This window comes from Hemitrygon akajei, chromosome 4 (assembly GCF_048418815.1).
Source record: "Hemitrygon akajei chromosome 4, sHemAka1.3, whole genome shotgun sequence".
Taxonomy (NCBI): Eukaryota; Metazoa; Chordata; class Chondrichthyes; order Myliobatiformes; family Dasyatidae; genus Hemitrygon; species Hemitrygon akajei.
The window spans coordinates 160,591,384-160,613,190 of NC_133127.1; the positions used below are offsets into that span (position 1 = coordinate 160,591,384).

The 21,807-nt window shown below is 39.6% G+C and overlaps 1 long non-coding RNA gene across 1 annotated transcript in view; it reads right to left on the reverse strand.

The window, feature by feature from the left end:
* Window positions 1–4,934: 4,934 nt before the first annotated feature.
* LOC140726866 (uncharacterized) overlaps window positions 4,935–21,807 on the reverse strand; it is a 65,503-nt gene continuing 48,630 nt past the window's right edge. Inside the window, exon 3 of the long non-coding RNA XR_012098746.1 lies at window positions 4,935–5,328. This is a non-coding gene — a long non-coding RNA (uncharacterized lncRNA). The remainder of the gene's footprint in view (window positions 5,329–21,807) is intronic.

Here is a 21,807-nt window from a genome sequence, read left to right on the forward strand (position 1 = left end):
GATCATTTGTGTCCCACTCGCATGTAAATGACCGTTGTTATGATAAAAGCAGAAGGGTGTTGGGAAAATGGTAAGCCGTACTATCAGGTCTATAATAAAGGCGGTTGGTGGCGAACAGTACTCTGGATGGTGGGAGGTGGATTAATGAGTTTGATGCTTTTACCCTGCCTCATTCCCTGTGTACAAGCACTAATAAGACGAAGTGTGTCACAACTTCAGGCAATAGCAATACCTCAGCACGGCACTGGCATTGGAGCTGTTGGCAAAACAGCAGAGTCAGATGCGAACAGCAATATACCAGAACAGGCTGGCTGTGGATTACCTATTGGCCTCTGAAGGCGGGGTATGTGGGAAGTTCAATCTTACAAACTGTTGCCTTAAGATAGACGACAGTGGAAAGGCCGTGTTAAAAATATCCGACAAAACTCGGAAACTGGCCCACGTGCCAGTACAAACCTGGAGATCCCTGGGGAACATGAGTTGGCTCGACGGGCTACTGGGAGGTAGTTGGTGGCGCACCGCTCTCCTAGTAGCAGGCCGGGGTCTAATGATTCTCTTACTTTTGCCGTGTTTGATTCCTTGTATACGAACACTGATCAGGCGCAGTATATTCCATCTCCAGGCAGTAGCGATACCCCAACATGGGACAAACGAGCTAAAACTTATGCTATTAAAGAAGAAAGTTGACCCTCCACGGGGGGCGGAGGAAGGATGGTGGGCCCCCTGGGAGTGAGAGAAATGCTAGCTGAAACGCACATCTTAAAAAGAAAAAGGGTGGAATTGTAAGATTCAAAATTAAGATGTGCGTTTCTGAAAGAGGTCTGGGTTAAAGTCAAAGGACAAATGTGATTTAATTATGTCTGGGTTAAAGTCTGTAAACAAATGTGATTTAATTATGAATGCAGAAGCCCTGACAAGATTAACTGTTTGTGGAATCATTGAAGTCCTGAGATATGGACTATTGTTTTACAGAAACGTGTAAAAAAACAACTCCAAATATGGAATGGGAAAACACTGTGTACCTCCCGAGTCAGGGAGGGGGGGTGGTAAGGAAGAAGGATAAAACCTGCTGCCCTGTAAGGTTCAGGGTTCCCTTCTCTGAGGGGGCCCAGCTCTGCAGAACTGTTAATAAACTTTGTTTCCTTGAATTTGTCTTGAAGCCATTATTCGGGAGCGTGGCTCGTTTCTGACATTACCAATTTCTAAAAATATACTTAGAGAGCATTCTGATTGGTTACATCACAGCTTGGTATGGAAGATCCAATCAGAATCAGAATCAGGTTTAATATTACTGGTGTACGTCATGAAATTTGTTCTTTTGTTCTTCTTGTGTCTCTCCTTTTGCACTACCTATTTAATTTAATTAAGCTTGTCATTGATTGCAATAAAAATTACTGAGGTTGTATACATGAGTTCATTGACCATTCAGAAATCTGATGGCAGAGAGGAAGAAGCTGTTCCTGAAATGATGAGTGTGTGTCTTTGGGCTTCTGTTACCCCCTCCTTGATGGTAGTAATGAAAAGAAGATATGTCCTGGGTGATGGAGGTTTTTAATGATGGATGCTGCCTTTCCGAGGCATCTCCTTTTGAAGATGTCCTCGATGCTGGGGCAGCTAGTGCCCATGATGCAGCTGGCTGAACTTTCCACTTTTTGCAGCTATTTCCAGTCCTGTGCAGTGGCCCCTCCATCCATACTGTAACCATCCATACACAATCTAGCCAGTTAGAATGCTCCCCATGGTACATCTGTAGAAATTTCCTAGAGTACTTGGTGTCATACCAAATCTCCTCAAACTCTAAATGAAATACAGCTGCTGTTGTGCCTTCTTTATAATTGTATCAATGTACCCAGGATAGATAATTAGAGATGTTGACACCCAGGAATTTGAAACTGCTTATTCTTTCCTCTGCTGATCCATCAAAGAAGACGGATGTGTATTCCCTTAACTTACCCTTCCTGAAGTCCACAATCAATTCCTTGGTCTTACTGACATTGAGCGGAAGGTGGTTGTTGTGACACCACTCTGCCAGCTGATTTAACTCACTCCTTATACCTCCTCATCACCATCTGAAATTCTGTCAACATCAGTTGTGTCATTGGCACATTTATAGATGGTGTTTGAGCTGTGCCTAGCCACACAGTCATGGACATAGAGAGAGTAGCGCAGCAGCTAAGCATGCATCCTTGAATTGAGTCAGTGAGGAGGAGATGTTATTTACAATCTGTACTGACTGTTCCAATGAGGAAGTCAAGGATCCTGTTTCAGAGGGAGGTACAGAGGCCCAGGTTTTGGAGTTTGTTGATTAATACTGAGGGTATGATGGTGTTGAATGCTGAGCTGTAATCAATAAACAGCAACCTGATGTAGGTATTGATTTTGTGCAGGTTGTCCAAGGCCGAGCGAAGAGCCAGTGCAATTGCATCCAGTGTAGACCTATTGTGGCAAAAGGCAGATTGCTGTGGGTCTAGGTCTTTGCTCAGGCAGTAGCTTGTTCTGGCCGTGACCAACCTCCTAAAGCATTTCATCAGAATAGATGTGAGAGCAACTGGGCAATAGTCGTTGAGGCAGCTCTCCCTGCTCCCCTTGGGCATTGGTATGATCATCATGGTTTTGAAGTAGGTGGGAACCTCTGATTGCAGCAGTGAGAGATTGAGGATGTCCTTGAACACTCCCATCAGTTGGTTGGCACAGGATTTCAATACTTCTACCAGGTATAAGAAAGATGTTCTGATGTTGGCCTCTGAGACAGAGATCACAGGGTCACCAGATGCTGCAGAGTTATAGTCTTATCCAGCTCTATCATTGGTAGAACCCTGCCATTATTGAAGATATTTTCAAAAGGCGGTCCCTAGTCCAGTTCTTTCCCACTTACATCTCATCTTCACCATGGGCACAGAACTTATCTACACCTCCAACCTACTTAAGTGTGGTCTGAGCGCCCTCTGCTTCTTCCTTAAAGAATGGCATACCTAGTTTCCTTCCACTAACAGACTAATTTGGCTGAATTTGTTCTTACATTAAACAACTTTTCCTTCAACTCTACTCCTTTTCTCTGGGTCAAAAATATCTTTGGGAGGTCTCATGTCCAGAAGCTACATCTATCTCTTTTCAATTCTTCTTCGAATTATTTTTAATGCACTAATAACTGTAGTGGTGCTCTTCCTTGCACGCATACAGCGTTCAGAAATTTCACTATTTTCACTGCTGATTTCCTTTCCACCACCACTTTCCCAAGATCCATGCCTGATTCTTGCATTTCTTTTGGATTTCACTGCCTCCACCTCTGGGCATAGCTTGGTGATCAATATCCATTGTAAGCCCAGAGCCCCACAAATACTTCCTCCCACCCACATATAAGGACTCCACTGCTTTGTAGCTTTGTTTCCTCCCCACCATAAGTGATGGAGCCTTTCACCACACCTCTGCTTCTTCCCCTAGCTCTTCTCTCATTTTCCCTCCTGGCCGTTGCAAGGATAGAGGTTCCCTGATCCTCACCTTCCCCTTCCAACAGCAATTTTCACAATTTCTGTCCACCAATAAGATCTCACCACCAGACACATTTTCCCATCCTCTTCTCTTTCAGCATTACCAAGGCACCTTTCCCTTTGTGATGCTGCTCTGCTCTTCTATCTCCACTAAATGCTTCCTTTTGTGGACAATATAAATGTAGATGGAGGGGAAAACAACGTTGAGAAGCAGGGCATCTGTAGAAGGACGTTGATATATTGGAAGAATGGGCAACAAAGTGGCAGATCGAATACAGTGTAAGGAAGTGTATGGTCATGCACTTTGATAGAAGGAATAAAGGTGTAGACTATTTTCTAAATAGGAAGCAGGTTCAGAAATTGGAGGAGCAAACGGACTTGGGAGTCCTAGTGCAGGATTCCCTAAAAGTTAACTTGCAGGTTCTGTCAGTTCTGTCAAATGCAATGTTAGCATTTATTTTATGAGGACTGGAATATAAAAGCAAGGATGTAGTGCTGAGGCTTTATAAGGCATTGGTCAGACCATATTTGGAAAACTGTGAGCAGTTTTGAGCCTGTTACCTAAGAAAGAATATGCTGACACTGGAGAGGGTCCTGAGGAGGTTCATGAGAATAATTCCATGATTGAAAGGGTTGAAGAGCGTTTGATGGCTCAGGGCCTGTACTTGCTGGAGTTTAAAAGAATGAGGGAGTATCTCATTGAAACCTATCAAATATTGAAAGGCCTAGATTGAGTGGAAGTTGAGAAAATGTTTCCAGTAGTGGTGGAGTTTAGAACCAGAAGGTACAGTCTCAGAATAAAGACAGCCCTTTAGAACAGAGATGAGGAGCAACTTCTTTAGCCAGAGGGTGGTAAATCGGTGAAATTCACTGCCACAGATGGCTGTGGATGACAAGTCATTGGGTATATTTAACGCAAAGGTTGATATGTTCTTGATTAGTAAAGGTATCAAAGGTTACTGGGAGGAAGGCAGGAGAATGGAATTGAGAGGGATAATAAATCAGCTCAGATAGAATGGCGGAGCAAACTCAATGGGCCAAATGGCCTAATGATGTTCCTACATCTTGTGATCTTATGGTCTTATCATGCTTTAAGTTTCCATTTCGGTGAAACAGTGATTGACTTGCAAGTCATTTGGATTCAGTGCACATGATGTGGTTTTCTCCACACTGGAGGAACTAAGTGCTTCTGTTTATGTGACTGCTTTGTGGCCAGTTATCTGTAGCCTTCTTGATGACTCTGAGATCCGAACTGCCGCATTTTAATTGCCCATCCTTTTTTCATTCTGACCTGCCTGCTATGAGCTTCCGCACAACATCTTCAGGACATGTGACAGCCTTTTGGGACTTGGTACTGAAATCAATACTTTCAGAAAATTACTTTGTTTATATCAGAACTGGCTAGTTCTGCCAAAATCTTTAATAGTAATTATATTTCTCCCTCTATCAACCCTGTTTGTTTTGCTGGGCATACACTTCTTGTCTCAGAATGCTGTAATTGTTCCACCCTGCATCTCACAGCTTTTATATGTTCCCTCAGTTGTTTCTTCTCTCTGTAGTTTTTCCTGTTAGTCTCTCCACCAAAGACTGTTGAAACAGCTGGATCTCCTCAGAATCCTGACCTCACTTGAAGAGAGATACAGTATTTCTTTTGTCCCATCGATCATTCCTAACCGCATTTAACTCAAAATTAATGTCTTTTTTTTTCACTTTCTCAGTATCGATGATCTTCGCACTGAAACATTAACCATTTTTCTTTCCACAGAGGAAGTCTTATCATGCAGGAAGGTTTGCTTCTTCAAGACCATTTAAAGCTCCATCACGTGGTGGAAATGTGTAACTGCAGAAAAGAATGAAAATGGTTACTGGAAATGTTTGAAGTACAATCTATTCAAGATTGAAGTTTGTTTAATGTCATTTCCAGTACACAAGTGTAAAAGAGAATTGAATAATTGTTAATCCATATCCGATGCAACACAAAAACACAATAAGGAACACTATCTATCTATCTATAAATACATAAAATAGCTTATAAGATAAACCCATGAAACGATGCTAGGCACACGAGTGTGTGTACATAAGGTGAGTGCAGGAAATGATAAAGTAGTGGTGGTGGTGGGTGGGGGTAATATGTGTATTATACATATTACATAATTAATAACTATTACATTACAATTAGTTTGTTATATGACATTCTGCTATTGCACATCTATTTATATGATATATTAACAGTGCCAACTTGAAAAGTCAGAAACCTTGTATGATCTCAGGAATGTACAATTTGTACTAAAATCTCAGACCTCTGAGCAAAAATTCAAACCAAGCCCACTATTTTGAGAGAGGGTGAAACTCTTTAGCACCTCACTGCATCGCATAAGGAGTCATCCTAAGCTCCAAACTTTTTGTAACTTTAAACAAATCTCCTTTTATTTCTGTCTATTATTTGGTGGCCTGGAACTACCTCTGAAACCTTCAGAAGCATGGTAATTTTACCATGTCCCATAGCCTGTTGGTTCTGGGTTTAGTGCTGCGGTAGCATTTGCCAGACGGAAGCAGCTGAAACAGTTTATGGTTGGAATGACTGGTGTCATCAATTATCTTCAAGCTTCCTTTGAGCACCTGCTGCTGTAAATGGTTTCAATGGGGGGAAGTTCACATCCACAGGTGTGCTGGGCTGTCTGTACCACCCTCTGCAGCGGCCAGCAATCGAGGTTGGTGCAGATCCCATACCAGGCAGTGATACAGCCAGCCAGGATACTCTCAATTGTACCCCTGTAGATGGTCTTGAGGATTTGGGGGCTCATGCTGAACTTCTTCAGTCACCTGAGGTGGAAGAGACGCTGCTGTGTTTTTTTTGCCACACAGAATGGTCCTCTAGTATGATATATAGATTCCTGACCTCATAGTCTACATTATTATGAACTTTGTTCTGCACTCAATATCATCTTACCTAGTAATACCTCAATGCACTGTTGTAATGAATTGATCTATATGAATTGTGTGCAAGATAAGCTTTTCATTGTACATGTGACAATAATAAACCAATTTACCAATTTTGTACTGTGTCATGTAACACCATGGTCCTGAAAAACGCTGTCTCATTTTTATTATGTACTGTTCCAGCAGTTATGGTCGAAATGATAATAAAAAGTGACTTGACTTGACTTGAGTTATATTGTGACTCCTGTATGTGATGAGTAAGTGGTACACAAGGTTAAAAAGATTATTTCAGCTATTAGTAAAAAAATTGGTTACAAATTTGGTTAGCTCTGTTTTAAAGATTTGCATCAGCATTGAGACTGTTTTTAATTAATTATGTCCCTTAAATTATACAGATACATCACAGTGATTCTTGTCACAGTTAGACGCAATGACTCTCTCTGCAATTTTACCCCTCAAAGGATAGGATTTTACAAAATTATTTGCAGCATTTCAATAACAGTTCAAATTTCATGCCTCTTATATAAAAAAATGAAGCCCACATTAAGTACTACTCAGACTGTGTAACATTGGCTGAGAGATTCAGCATCATCATGAAGCCTCCTTGCCAATCATTCACAGCAGTGGATAAAGGTGCTGGCCTCACATTCTACAATATTGAAACATATGCTTTCCATTTGCACAGTTGCACTCCTCAGTAGTTCATCTGTCAAACTGTCAGGTGATATTATCTGCTTCTACTGCAAGATCCAATATACATGAATGTTAGAAGTATCTAATACAGTCAATGCCAGAACTTCCAGTTGGCACATTTTTCATTTTATTGTCTCTGTACCTGGCAATAACAAAAACAAGCCTGTGTCATCCAGCACTGAAGTTATTTCCTGAACTCTCCTAGCATAAGATAAACAGCATTTGACTTCATACACATGATGTAGTTCAATATGAATGCATCTGGGGCATATAAATTCACAGGTCACAATTCAGCTCAACAAAACGGGGCGGTTCTAACTCGACATGGTAACCCTGTTATCTTTTCACAGATACTACCCTGACCCTGCTAAATGTTGCCAGCATTTTGGGTCTTTATTTTAGATTTGCATTTTTTCTTTTGATTTTCAAATTAAGAGCAGTTGCAATTTCACATAATTTGGAGTTATACATTTACAGTTCTGGATGATTGTTTATTTCCTCTGTAAACTTGTGGGAACATCAAAGTAACAGCAGAATCCCATCTCATATCTGAGTAATGGTGAGGCCACAATGCAGTCTTCAAATTTTAACATTAATAACAACCCTTTAATAACACAGTCGAAGGTTTATGTTGAGACCACTGGGTGGTGGTATTTGCCATTGGCAGTACCTCCTGAACAATAACTCCAAGAATAGGATTAATTACTTTTGACCTGTAATTTAGGCTGTGAATTTGATATTATCAGTATGCAAGAAGACAAGAACAGTACTTTATCATCTTCTGTTACCCTTTGTTCAGCAATGGTATCTCCCTATAACCGAACACACACAGCATACAACTAAAGTCTTAAAAGATTTAAAGAAAAAAGTGGTGACTGATCATCACAATACAAGTTACCACATTAGAAATACAGTGGCTAAAAGTAGTTTTCAGAGAGTTAAAGACAGTCACTTTTCAATTCTGACCTAAAACCATAGAATCATATAGAGCAGTTGTGCCATGAGTTTAAATCTCACAACAGTGGCTGCAGCATATAAATTTAGTTATTTAAATCGGCAGCCTTGAGATGGCTGGACTCTCTTTCAAGTGATCTGGTGATGTTCTTAAGGGGAGAGAATTTGCTCTCCTGTCCTTGCCTGCATTGGTTTATGTAAGATAGGAGGTCCAAGTTCAAGTTCGATTTTATTGTCATTTCAACTGTCTACATGTATACTGTCAAATGCAACAATGGTCCTCTGGACCAAGGTGCACAATACAGTACATACAATTCACACACAACTCATAAAGTAACGTGTGTGTGGCCTCCGTCAGTCATGGTCGACCAGGGTACTGCACCTCTGGTAGTCTCCGGTTTGTCGAGCAGCGTCGACTGTGGCTATTGAGGCTGATCCTGGAACGATAGGCTCTGCCACAGTTGCTGCATATGTAGGGCATCGTGGAATTGTTGTCTGCTGTCCGCTGTGCTCTACGTTTAGCTCTCCGCTCCTCAAACTGACTCAGGATCACTCTTCCGCCTTGCTCTAGGTGTTGATGAAAAGTACCTCATTATTTGTTGTGGTCATCTGCTGTGTCCTCCCAGCAGTCTGTGTTGATTCTTAAGGCTTTCATGTCGCGCTTGCAGGGGTCCTTGAAGTGAAGTTGGGGTCTACCAACATTCCTCTTGCCTGTTGCTAGTTCTCCGTAGAGGATGTTCTTTGGCAGTCTACCATCCTTCATATGACGGACGTGGCCCAGCCAGTGCAGTCTGCGTAGTTTTAAAAGCGTGAACATTGTGGGAAGTCCAGTGCAGGACAGGACCTCAGAGTTTGGGACTTTGTCTCTCCAGGTGATGCTGAGGATGCAGCGAAGGCTGCGCAGGTGAAAACTATTGAGTTTCCTCTCTTGTTTGGAGTAGATGGTCCAAGTCTCACTACCATACAGGAGGGTGCTGATAACGCATGCCTTGTACAAGGCAGTCTTGATCTTTGTAGCAAGTTTCGGATTCTCCTAGACCTGCGAGGAGAGTTGAGCAAGGATCAATGTTGCTTTGCCTATTGATTTCAGCATTGAGGGAGAGAGTGTCGCAATGGTTGACCTCAAGTATGTGAACTGGTGGACCACTTCTAGATCGTAATTGTCGATGGTAATGACTGGTGTCTCCACTACATTCTGGGCAAGGACATTTGTCGACATGATTTTCTCACTCCGTCACCTCCAGAAATGCAGGGAACAACAGAAACCCCTCTATGTCGCTTTCAAGGACTTGACCAAGGCATTCGACCTTGTCAGCGGAGATGGACTCTTTCAGATTCTCATCAAGATTGGCTGTCTCCCAAAACCCCAAAGCATCATCAAGTCATTCCATGATGACATGAGGGCTACTGCTCAGTACGATGGCAGCTCATCAGAACCCTTCGCTATTTGTAGTGGAGTCACACAAGGATGTGTGTTGGCCCCAACATTATTCGGCATCTTCTTCTCTATGCTATTGAAGCACGCGTTTGGGATATCGACAGAAGGCATCTACATGCACACCAGGTATGATGGGCGGCTATACAACCCTGCGCGCCTGAGAGCAAGAACAAAGGTGCGAAAGATCTTAATAAGTGACATGCTCTTTGCCGATGATGCTGCTAAAACCTCGCACACCAAACAGCAACTACTGACTCTCATGGATCGCTTCCCTAAGGCACTCAAGGACTTCAGGCTTACCATCAGCCTAAAGAAAACAAATGTCCTAGCCCAGAACATAGTGGAGACACCAGTCATTACCATCGACATAAAGTAATATTACCATAAATAATATTACACTGTAGTGTAGCAGTTAGTGCAACACCATTAGAGCTGGGATGGGGCATTGGAGTTCGAAGTTCAATTCTGATGCCGTCTGTAAGCAGCTTGTACATTCTTCATGTGAGTAATGGATTTTCTCCAGGTGCTGCAGTTTCATCTCACAGTCCAAAGATGTACCAGTTGGTAGGTTAATTGGTCATTGTAAGCTGTCCTGTGATTAGGCTAGGGCTAAATAGGTGGGTTGCTGGGCAGTGTGGCTCATTGTGCCATAAGAGTCTGTTCCACGCTGTATCTCTTAATAAATAAAATAAATTAATTAACAAATAATAAGGTGCATTTACAAGTTAAAAGATAAACACTATACTGCTACTGGCTCTTCATACATGGGAAGGCCAGGGTGGTTGCAAGGAAGACCTGGGAGCTGGCAAGGAATTCAGTCATGGTCTGGGGTGGGGGGGGATGAAGCTATTTCCCGCCCTATCAGTCCTTGACCTAATGCTACGTTACCTCCTACCAGATGGTAGGGGATTCAAAGAGATTGTTGGATAGATGGGAGGGATCACTGACAATGCCAAGGGCCCTGCAATTTTGGTAAATATCTCAGATGGTGGAAGAGATACTCTCAACAGACCTCACAATCCTTTGTAAGGTTTTGCAGTCAAATGCTTTCAAATTCCTGCACAGACAGTGATGCAGCTGGTCAAGATACTCTGTAATAATGGGAGTGGGGGAGTGGAGAGCTTCACTCAAATTAGTCTCCTCAAGAACTGGAGATACTGCTGAGTTTTCTTGACTAAAGAGGTGAGATAATCTGTTATGTGCACTCCCAGACTCCCAGAAACACAGCACAACACAGATCCACAGCAACATGCAAAAAATGCAGACCAGGCAGCATCTATGGAAGAAAATAAACAGTTGATGCTTTGTGCTGAGATGCTTTATCAGGACTGGAAAGGAAGGGGGCAGAAGCCAGAGTAAGAAGGGGGGGGGGAGGGAAAGAAGTACAAGCTGACAGGTAATATTTGAAATCAGGTGAGGGGGAAAGTAGATATGTAGGCAGAAGGGGATGAAGCAAGAAGCTGTAAGTAGTAGGTGGAAAAGGTAAAGGGCTGAAGAAGTAGAAATCTAATAGGAGAGGACAGTAGGACCATGGAAAAAAAGGAAGTAGGAGGGAAACTAGAGGGAGGTGAAAGGTAACGAAGAGAATGAAAGAAGCCACACTGGGGAAAGAAAGAAGAAAGAAATGGGGGGGGGGTGGCAGAGAAAGTACCGGAAGGAATATGAGGTGTTGCTCGTCCTACCTGAATTTGGCCTCATTGTGATAGTGCAGGAATCCATGATTCCAGTATCTGTAGAATTCCAGCAGAGATTCCAGTAACCGCAAAATCTCTTGAGTCTAAGATCCACAGCAAGGTGGCTTACTGCCAACAGCTCTCTAAGATATTCCAGCAAGCCAACCATTTCAAGAAAAAATTAGAATGGAAATCGCATGATGACTTTGCCAAAAGCACCCACATCTCATAAATGAGTGAAGAGAAACAGAAAATTCTGCTCAAATGAGTCAGACCATGCTATTCTTCAGAGTTGGAAAGATAAGGCAAAACAACATCCACATTACTACCTGGAAAAGGTTATCAAATGGAAGGATAACTCTTAACATTCAAAAACATTACTGTTTCACAGTCCCTCACAAGCAACAGCTCTTGAAAGTAACTATTAATTAGTCCTGATGCAGGGTTTTGACCCAAAACATTGACAATTCATTTCCCCCTACAGATGCTGTTTGACCTGCTGAGTCCTCCAGCAGATTGCTTGGTGCTCCAAATTCCTCAATCTGCAGTTCCTCGTGTCACCATTACTCAGACAATGAGGACTGTAGGTACAGGAGGACTTTAGCTTGCCCTATGCTGATGTGAGAGTCTCACTTCCCTACTCCTGCATCACTATCTGCAAGTCACATGAGATGTTGTCTAAAGCTCTATAGAGCTCTAAGAGATTGAAAAATCTTTGCCTCGTACAGCCTGCTGCACTACAAAGTCCATTAATCAGCCTCAGATGCAGCTTCGAGTCACATCTACGTGTTGCCCAAAATTAATGTACAATTTTCACTCCTTATCCTCTTTTTCAGAGCTTAATAAGCAGGCAGACATATCACTACCTTGTGTTACCTCTGTATGGCCATTAAAGTAAAATTTTAAAAAATCAACATTTATTTACAGCATGTTTGAATTTCTTGGTAAAGTTCTTCAATGATTTTGAAATTTCATACTTTAGATGTCAAGTTTAGGCAAGATTGCTGCTCATTCATTTGCATATTTTTATAAACTCATGCTGAAATCAGAGATTATGTTTGTTCTGTTCAAAGGAGTTCTGTAGGGATGAAGTCCAGAAAATTCTTTCTCATCCAAACAGTGACCAACGCATAAAATGGACTTCTGGTTAGAACAATGGAGGCAAAAAGCCATAGATAGAAAAATCAGATGTTTCAATGAGGTCTTTTTGGGTGGATGGGCTTTCCTCATCCATATTTATCTACTAATCTTGCAGCAGGACAATTCACAGCAAGATGGGTTCTTGACCTTTGCAGTTGTGCTCAGGTCAGACACCTCCTTTCATCCCAAGTGCAGTTGGTGTGTGACATTACATTGACCCCTCTCTGCTATCTCCGCCCAAACATCTTTAAACTGTACAAAGCCTTATTAGCTCACTAATAAGTAGCCCAGCATTATTAGAAGAGGCACATTCTGATTGGCTTATTGTTGTGCGTACTTTCTACTGCCTTTCATCTTGCAGAAGTGCTAAGATTCACAATCTTCCAACAACATGAGGAAGAATCACCAGAAAATAGTTACAAAATGCTTAAAACTTTTTAATATAAAGAAATAATTTCAAATTTACTAAGCATGGATGAAGATAAGCAACTTCTATATTAATGAATTTCCTTTAACTCTTTAAATAAAGCACAGAAACTATCTGTAATCATGCTTAGAATGAAAAGAATCAGCCTCTCATCTCACGTATTCACAAAATGTAGTGTAATTTCACATTGTTGTAAAACTAAAATGTCAGATAAAAATAACACTGGACATATAATGAAATGCAAACTGCATATTATAACCCAGCTTGAAACAGCAACAGCTCTCTGTTTAAAGAAATAAATTAGCCCTAGTCACTGGTTTAAGACTAACTCTGTAATATATAATGTAATGAGTTGATTTATTTTAAAAGTGATTTTGCTATGATATTTTTATGTTTATATATAAATACCATTATTATAATAACTAATGCATTTTACTACATATTAAAATAGGAGGGCAATAAGGATAATGCATCTGAAAAGGTTTTCCACAAACCTAGATAATATTTGAAGTTAATGATAGCAAAACCCATGCCTCCTTTCTCTCTTTTCCAATTTATGGCTCAAAATCCCAACAATACAATATCCCCCCCAAAATGAAAGGAAAATGATGTCAAAGAAGATAAAGCCAATACCTTACTAAAGGATGGGACAACTTTGAACAACCATATGATTTTTCTCCATCCTTATTTCTTATGTTTTAAATTTTTAAATCTTTGACCTGTACCATTGGTTTTCTTCAATTTGGCTGTCTCTTACTCTCTTGATTGCTCTGCACAGCTTTTAACATAGGCCTGAAAATGCCAATGCCACTAAATGTTAATATTCTTCTGAGTACTGGTTCTACTTTCTGAACTTAATTTTCCTTCCTGAACTCCATTTTTCTTGAAACATTACCGTCTGTTAATTTTGTTTCCCTCAGTTTTGAATATACAGTTTACAAAGAACCTCTGATTTTCCAGGTAGGGATTTCTAGATATTTGGAATCCTCTGAGTGAACAAAAGTAGGACCATATTGATGCACCATCAATAACTCTCTGAGACGTGAGGCGAGATATTGGCTTTTATTGACTGGAAGAATGAACAAGCAGCAATTGACCACCATGCTACATCCTGGAGACTGAGGGCAGGGCTCAGGCCTCAATCGCCTTTATACCGGGGTCTGTGGGAGGAGCCACGGTCAGTGGGAGGAGCCACAGGAGCAGTCAGCTCAGGGGGGGGGGGGGGGGCGTGTCCAGACAGGTATATGTAGTTCACCGCACATATAAACTGAGATGGTGGCCCATATTTCTTGTTTTCATACACATGACATGGAGAACTTGGTAAAGCCAGCATTTAAAATCTGAGCAGGGCTGTCATATTGTGTCGCCCAACAGGAGTAAAATTCATCAAAGTAAAATCCTTTCATTGTCCACTGATCCTCAACACACCAGCTCCTAAGGAAAGTTGTCCATCCATGCAATTTGTTGTCCATCTCCAGGACATCTTAAAATATTTTACAGCCAACGAAGAAGTTTGGAGGATAGGCACTGCTGTAATAAATACAGCAGCCAATTAACAAACATATATGGAGAAAACAAGCTTGTAATAATGAACTGATCATTTGTTTTGAGGTGTTAATTCCAGAACAAATATTGTCTGAGGAAGAAGGGATAACTCCTCTGCTTCTCTTCCAAGTAGATCTGAAATAGTTAACTGATGTTCATGTGACTGCAAATCAAATCAGAATCTGGAAATAGATATGTAGTGATAGACATAGTTTGTAAACTTGATCAATTGCATGTTTTATATCTATAGTGAAAATTCCTATTATTCAAGTTGTGTAAGGTTATTTATAGCGAACCAAGTTTTGGAAAGTATGCTGCCATAATTATGGCAAGATTGCACAATGCTGTGACCTTGTTTCTAGTTTTATCTTGAATTTTGAGTTGTAAACTGTGAATGATTAAATATGTAGCAATATGCTTACTCAAGAGAGCTTAGAAGTTGCTATGGTAACACATGTAATACCTCATGATACCCAGTGCTGAGGTACAGACTTTGCTGTGAAATGACCTTGCATTTGTTAAATTCCAGTCAAGCACAACTGAACAGGACCAATCTCATACACCTGATGACAGGTTGACCCTGGGTGGAACTCAACATGAAAAAAAATTAGGTTGTGAAAGACTTTACATATCATAGAGCTTCACCTTCAATTAAACTCTCGATTACATTTTGATGCATGAGAATGGTATCAGCAATAAACACTGGGACTGCTGAAGGAAGTAAAAAACAGCCCATTCTCAAGATTTAGGGAATTATATATTAATTATGTTCATCCTGAAAACAAATAAAGAAAACATATAGTTAGTCACTTCCCGTACTTCCCAAATATCCAAATTGAAGAGTTAACAAAACTCTGTCAGCACAGCAACCTCACTGACCCTCTGGATGAAAAATGCCAGTTAATGGAATAGCCAACTTCAATTCTACCCGGTGACATAAAGCTGAACATTTTCCCCACAGCACAGAGTTAAATAACAATTGGCATTAATATATCCAAATAAATTCACATTATAAAAATTAAATTGTCATGAAAATATCTCCCTTGAGCAACTTCCAAACTTCTCCTCCCAGACTTATATCAAAGCAAAGCTAGAATTACTTTGTTTGGAAACTGCTGTGGCAACTATTAAACTGGGAAATTATCTGCACTGTAACTAGAAGTTACAGGAGATAAATTCTAATGCAACCTTTCTAGGAATTTCACAGGATTTATGATTGCTCTTTAGGAATCTACTTAACTTCAAAAGACCCAATATAATACAGTCATAAGAAATTATGGCTTAGAATTTGTCATAAAAACAGATAATGCCAGAAAAACTTGGTAGTTCAGACAGCATCCATTTTAGTTCGTGCAAAAGGATTAGAATTTGCCCTGGAACTAAGACATCGAACAAAAAAGATTCTTCTATTTTCTTAGTAGATGTGCTGTGTGGAATAGAAATGTTTAAAATGGATTAAGTTTGTCCTATATTCAATTTCAATTTTTCTGGTGTATTAAATGGTATTACTTGTTACAAGAATACATTAGTGCCCTGCGCTGTAAAGAAAAATTGAAATCTGAACCTTTAATTATAATCCACTTCAGCCAGATGGGAATTCACTTTAGCATTCCAGTTAACATTCTGATATACTTATTAATATATAAATATGGAACATACATAAGTACCCGTCAATACTTGGTTTATCATGTCTGCATTATTTACATAAGGCAGGCAAACTTCAGACACATTGGGTGGTTGTATTAATGGAAGGTTCAGGTGAAGGGGTGTGAGTGGGTGTTAATAAGAGATTATATGAAAGCAGTAAATGGGAGTGATCTCTTATATCACTTCCTGTACTTACCAAAAATGCTTCCGGGTTTTACAAAGGGAACTCAGCTTCCCTGGGATAATTAAAACACAAAAAAACTGAAGAAGAGAATCTGAGATGTGGATTCCAAATATACTGAGGAGGAACTGAAAATAAAATTGGGAAGGTCCTGAGAGCAGATGGAAAGAGAGTGTGTTTCAGTGATGTAGCAGGGTGGAGGGAGGGAGGTATGGGTGTACAGTGTGCCTTCTGGTGTAAAGGCATTGACCTCATGGATTTAGTATTTCTCAAAGTCCTGAAAACAGATTTGCCACTTGCCCCTCATTCTGCTTACATTAAATGTTAATGTAAGTTTGAGATAGGGTGGTTTCTTGTTTCAGATTAGTTGGAATTTTAATGTCCGATCTATCACTAACCCATTCACTCTGATGAATTAAGATTCAAAGTTTGGCCTAGGGACAGAACAGTGCCTTATTTACAATATGCAGAGAAGTGGAGCTGATGCAGTGTATGATGACAGCAGGAAAGATGGCACTCTATGCTTTGTTATGGCATTCATACCAGCTATTGTTAGACAGATTTAAGTTTCAGTATAACTTAACGGAATTGTGTACATTGCCAAAATTACATTTTAATGGTTTTAGTTTGAAAAATTTGAGATATATGCAGGACTTCATTTGAAAAATGTTCAGTCTATCCATTCTCTATATACTCTTTACCCCACAGTGGCTATAATTAATTGGGTACATACTTCATGTGCATGAAGACAGGGTTAGTTTTTATTGTGATGTTTTTCATAGTTAAATGATCCATTTAGTATTTTTTAGGCTTACAATTCGTTGCTGGTAAATGTGGGGCTAATCCTTCATGAATTGACCTGGATTTTGCAGTTTTCTTACATAATACACATAGCAAGACCAAATAAAAAACTACAATCAAATGAACAACCATTTAGTCTCTTTTGGTGATGCCAGTTGAGTTTTAGAACTCTGGGAAAGCTCCACACTTTTCATTGAAATATTTCTTACATCATTTCACATCTGCTCTGGCAGTGATAAAACACCACTCCGTGAATAACAGTCACAATTATGCACACATGTACTGAGGCAGAATTCTAGTATAGATCCATCGGACTCAGAGTAATACAGGGATATCAAGCTAATACAAACTCTATTTGCAGGTTCTGTAAGTTGGGATGAATAGATGTTATGGACCATAAAAGATAGTATGAGTTGAGGAAGGTACTATTCATTTTGTCAATAGCAATTATGCAATATTGGCTCAACCTAATCTTAAAACCCAGACGCAGGGTTTAGCAAGCTCAAATTATTACTATACGTACACTTGCAAATACAACAGTATATAATACCAAGTGTTTTGCCTTCTGTACTTGAGTATCAGTCAGATAAAATGCTGAAGAATTAAAAAAATTATTTCTTGATATTTTAAAAACTAAGCTTATTGCACTAGTTTGTGTTGGCCAGTGCTTCATGTTATATTCTTAAAGTCCCTGTATTTGTACAGTCTTCTGTCAGTGAATAACACTCCAGATTTTCATCAACTCACTGTTAATTTTCAGGACTGCTCGGTCACTGTCAATGAACATGTCATTTTCTTAATGCACTGAATAACTTCTCAAAATGGTGCAGGTCCATGTTATATCAACATTGATTATTCACATTGCAGGGAATAATTTTGTTTAGTAGAGTGGCACAGTGCTAGAAGATTCACTGAATTCACTCACAATTTCAGATCCAGGTTTTGTGCCTGACTTTAAATACTGACCACATGGAGTCTGCATGTTCTCCCTGTGATCATGTGGATTTTGACCAGGTGCTCAAGTTTCCACCCGCATGCCAAAGATGTTCAAGTTGGTAGGTTAATTGGCCACTGTAAATTATTTCTAGTGGAGGCAGCTGGCAGGAGAATTGGCTACAGAAGATATGCTTGGAGATATGAAAGTAAACATGGCAGTTCATTAGCAGGACAGATATGTTTACCTCTCAAAGTCCAACCCCACTTCCCTGTCGTGAGAGGTGGAAACATGTAAGGCTGGTCTACAGGGCTCTAGTGAAGCTGTATTGGCCAATCCTCTGTACAGTGAATGCAATGGATTACAGAAACATTGATGAACTCCAACCATACCATCGACTTTGGACAATGGAGACGTTAAGTCATCAATGACCTATGCTCCATGGAGCAGGTAAGGGCCCAAGAAGAAGAGGCAGACATGTTGGGCCAAAGAGCCTGTTTCTATGGCCTGTGACTCTAAATCAATCTGATTTGTTTTCACATCAAAAGCATTAGCAAACCTCTGTAGATGCCTGGTGGAAAGTGTGCTGACTGGCTACATTACAGCCTGGTATGGGAATACCAATGCCTTTGAGCAGAAAATCCTTCAAAAGATAGTGGATTCGGTCCAGTACATCACGGGTCAACCCTTCCCAACCATTTAGCACATCTACATGAAACGTTGCTGTAGAAAAGCAGCATCCATCATCAGCACCCAGGCCAGGCTCTTTTCTTGCTGCTACCATCAGGTAAAGGTACAGGTATCTCAGGACCAGGTTCACAAACAATTACTACCCCTCAACCATCAGGCTCTTGAACAAAAGGGGATAACTCCACTCATTTAAGGACTGTTATCTTGTTATTTCATGCTCATTATTTATTGCTTTTCATTTATTATCTGCATTTGCACAGTTTGTTTACAGTTTATAGTTCCTGATGTTTACAGTTTACACTTTCTGTTCTTTAGATTTGCAAAGTATGCCCGCAGGAAAAAGAATCTCAGGGTTGTATGTGGTGACATACATGTACTCTGATAATAAATTTCATTTTAAACTGTGAAACTTGAACTTTAATGGAATAATGTTTGCCAAATCTGATTTTAATGGGAGTGTAACTCCTTGGGATTCTCAAAACAAAATACAATATTATCATGACAAAAGTAAGTTAATAAATCAGTGTCAGTGGAGCCATTCGTGGAGGCTCACTCGATGAACTGCCTTTCCAAAATCCCCAGTCTGGTATTTTTTACTGCCAACCTAGTTGGTGAATCTTCCACGCAATTTACGTTACTATATATTTTTTAAATTTTTGAGTTTCTTTTTCTTAAGGTACTGACTTTATAAGGGCACCTTCTCCAACAGCCAATCATGAAGCACATGTTCCAATTACTACCCTTGCAGAGGAGGTACAGGAGCCTAAAGACATACACTCAAAATTTTCAGATTCTGAACAAATATCTACAAGTTGTTAACACATTATAAACTCCATGCCTGAACTTGCAAATCACATGAAGAGATTGAAGCAGGCCTGGAAGTCATTGACTAACTATCAAATCCCAGAATTCAATTTTAATTAATTTTTAGCTTTCCCGCCCTTGCAACACATGAATAGAAGGACTATTTGATTTTATGAAATTGCAGTGATAAGCTCAATCATGTCAACACTCAGCTGCATCTGGAAACGTAAGTCTCAATTTCCCCTTTCTCTTGTTCACAGAACCAGAGCTTGAATGTGAAGCTCATCACGGGGGTGAAATGAGCAGGTGACTAAACTTATGGCACTGATCATCTGAATGGTCTAAAATTACTGAAGCCAAATACTCTTAAATAGAGCAGTCAGTAAAACACAAAATTATTCTTGGACCGTAATTTTATGCTTAACTTCACTTGCTTAGTATCATTCTTACAACCAAGCCACTTCAGTGGTCTGTAAAAAGGGATTAAGGGAACCTTCATTTCAGTTTCTGGTTTAGTTATTAATGCCGAGGGGCAAAGATAAGTGGAAAAAACCTATTGTAATGTCAGATTGTGAAATACAGCTTCCTCTTATCAGTTGACTTCTGGTGACTGAAAGGATATGAATGTAACTCTTCCCCTCCCTGTCACTTAAATGTGGCTGTTGCTAGTCAGACCTTTGCATTTCAAACACCTGTCATTTCCTGTGTTAGGTCAAGGAAAGGTTACGTATCTACCATTAAAATCAGTATTATTTACATCCTTGTCTAATTTGCAATCAGTTAAAAGGGATTACAATCACTGAAAAATCATTTTTAAAATCTTTATATATTTTAAATATAACATTAGGAAAGGATTTTGTTACCACTGCTTATATTTCTGCTGTGAGTCTGGTAAATTCTGTGTACAAGTCATTGCCGGCAACAGTTATGTGACATGGCAGGCGGCAAATTGCACTATGCCCACAGGAGACATCTCTTACCCGCATATTCAGAATTCCACTTGCAAGCCACTAAATGTTTTGTGTTGTAAGTGCAGATGTAACCATCTGTTATCTCAGAACATTAAAGGAAGCTCTGCAATAAATTTACAAAGTACATAGTAGCTTCACCTGGCAACATTTAAAACCCAACTTTAAGCAAGATTAAGCCAAAATTAACAATGTATGAAATACAAACCATTTAAAATGAGCTTATTGGGACATATTTGTATACAAACATGCTCAGAAGTGAGATTATACTCCATTTCCAGAATTACTTTGCCAACGTTTGTTGAACAACCAATGAGATGAGATAAAACTTGTTTTCTCTGGAAGGGTAAGAATTAGCTTTTCTATATTAAAAGCTTATTTACATTGCTGGCAATGCATTGGTGTTGCAAGTCGCTGCAGGTTACACACTCCTTTAGCAGGTGATGTTTGGTGTTTTCTTACCGAAGAAGGCCTTTATTTGATATTTAGCTGATGCACATGCTTCATGACCCTTGTCAACTCAGATTCAATGTTGACTAATACATAATTGGAGAACAGAACTGAGAAATATAATGACCTTTCTGAGAATAACCTGTCTGCTGTAAGACTGGAAAAAAACATTCTGCCAGAAAACAGGGTTCAAGCTCCATTTAAGGGATTTAATCATAAAGATCTAGGCTAACACTTTACTGCAGTATTGGTTGTATTACCTTTAAGGTGAGTTGGTAAATTAAGGCCCAGTTAACCTCACTGGTGGATATGAAAGATCCACCATTTCCTCAGAGAACAAAAGGGATTATTTCCACTGAACTACCCAATTTTTATCTATATTTAACATCATGAGAAACAGATTTCCTGTTTGTAGAGGCGCCCTGTGCACAAATTGTCAACTGTATTTTCTATATTGTAGCAGAAACTAGCTTATAGGCTTTGGCACGTTACTTCTCTCTCTAGTGAGATATGCCAACAGTATGAATTGCATAAATTTCAACACTGCCAAAACAACGATGGTTAGCATCTGCACACATTTATTAAAATTCCACACAATACTTCAAATGCAGCTAAAGCTTCATGCAACATCAGCTTGATTTCTAGGCTTGGAAATCAAACAGAAATGGCAACATTCTATTTTTATTTACTTTTGGCAGCAATGAAATTCTTATCTTGCTAAGATTATGATTGGTAGCTCTTCCAGCAATCAATATGTAAAAATCACAATATAGACACTGATTTATATTTTTATTCAGACTACTTAACCGCAGTAAATTGAGACTTCTGAGGTTTCAAGCTACTCCTTCTATGTAAACTTCATAATACAAAATTGCATTAAAGAATTGAATGATTTGTAATTAAAAATAGATGGTTTCATCAATGAACTAAAGTATAAAAACAAATGCTAATTTGTTTTTCTTGTTGTCTTGTTACTACATTGATAAAGACCAATTAAAATAATGACCTTGGATAAGCATATGTACCTTTACTAT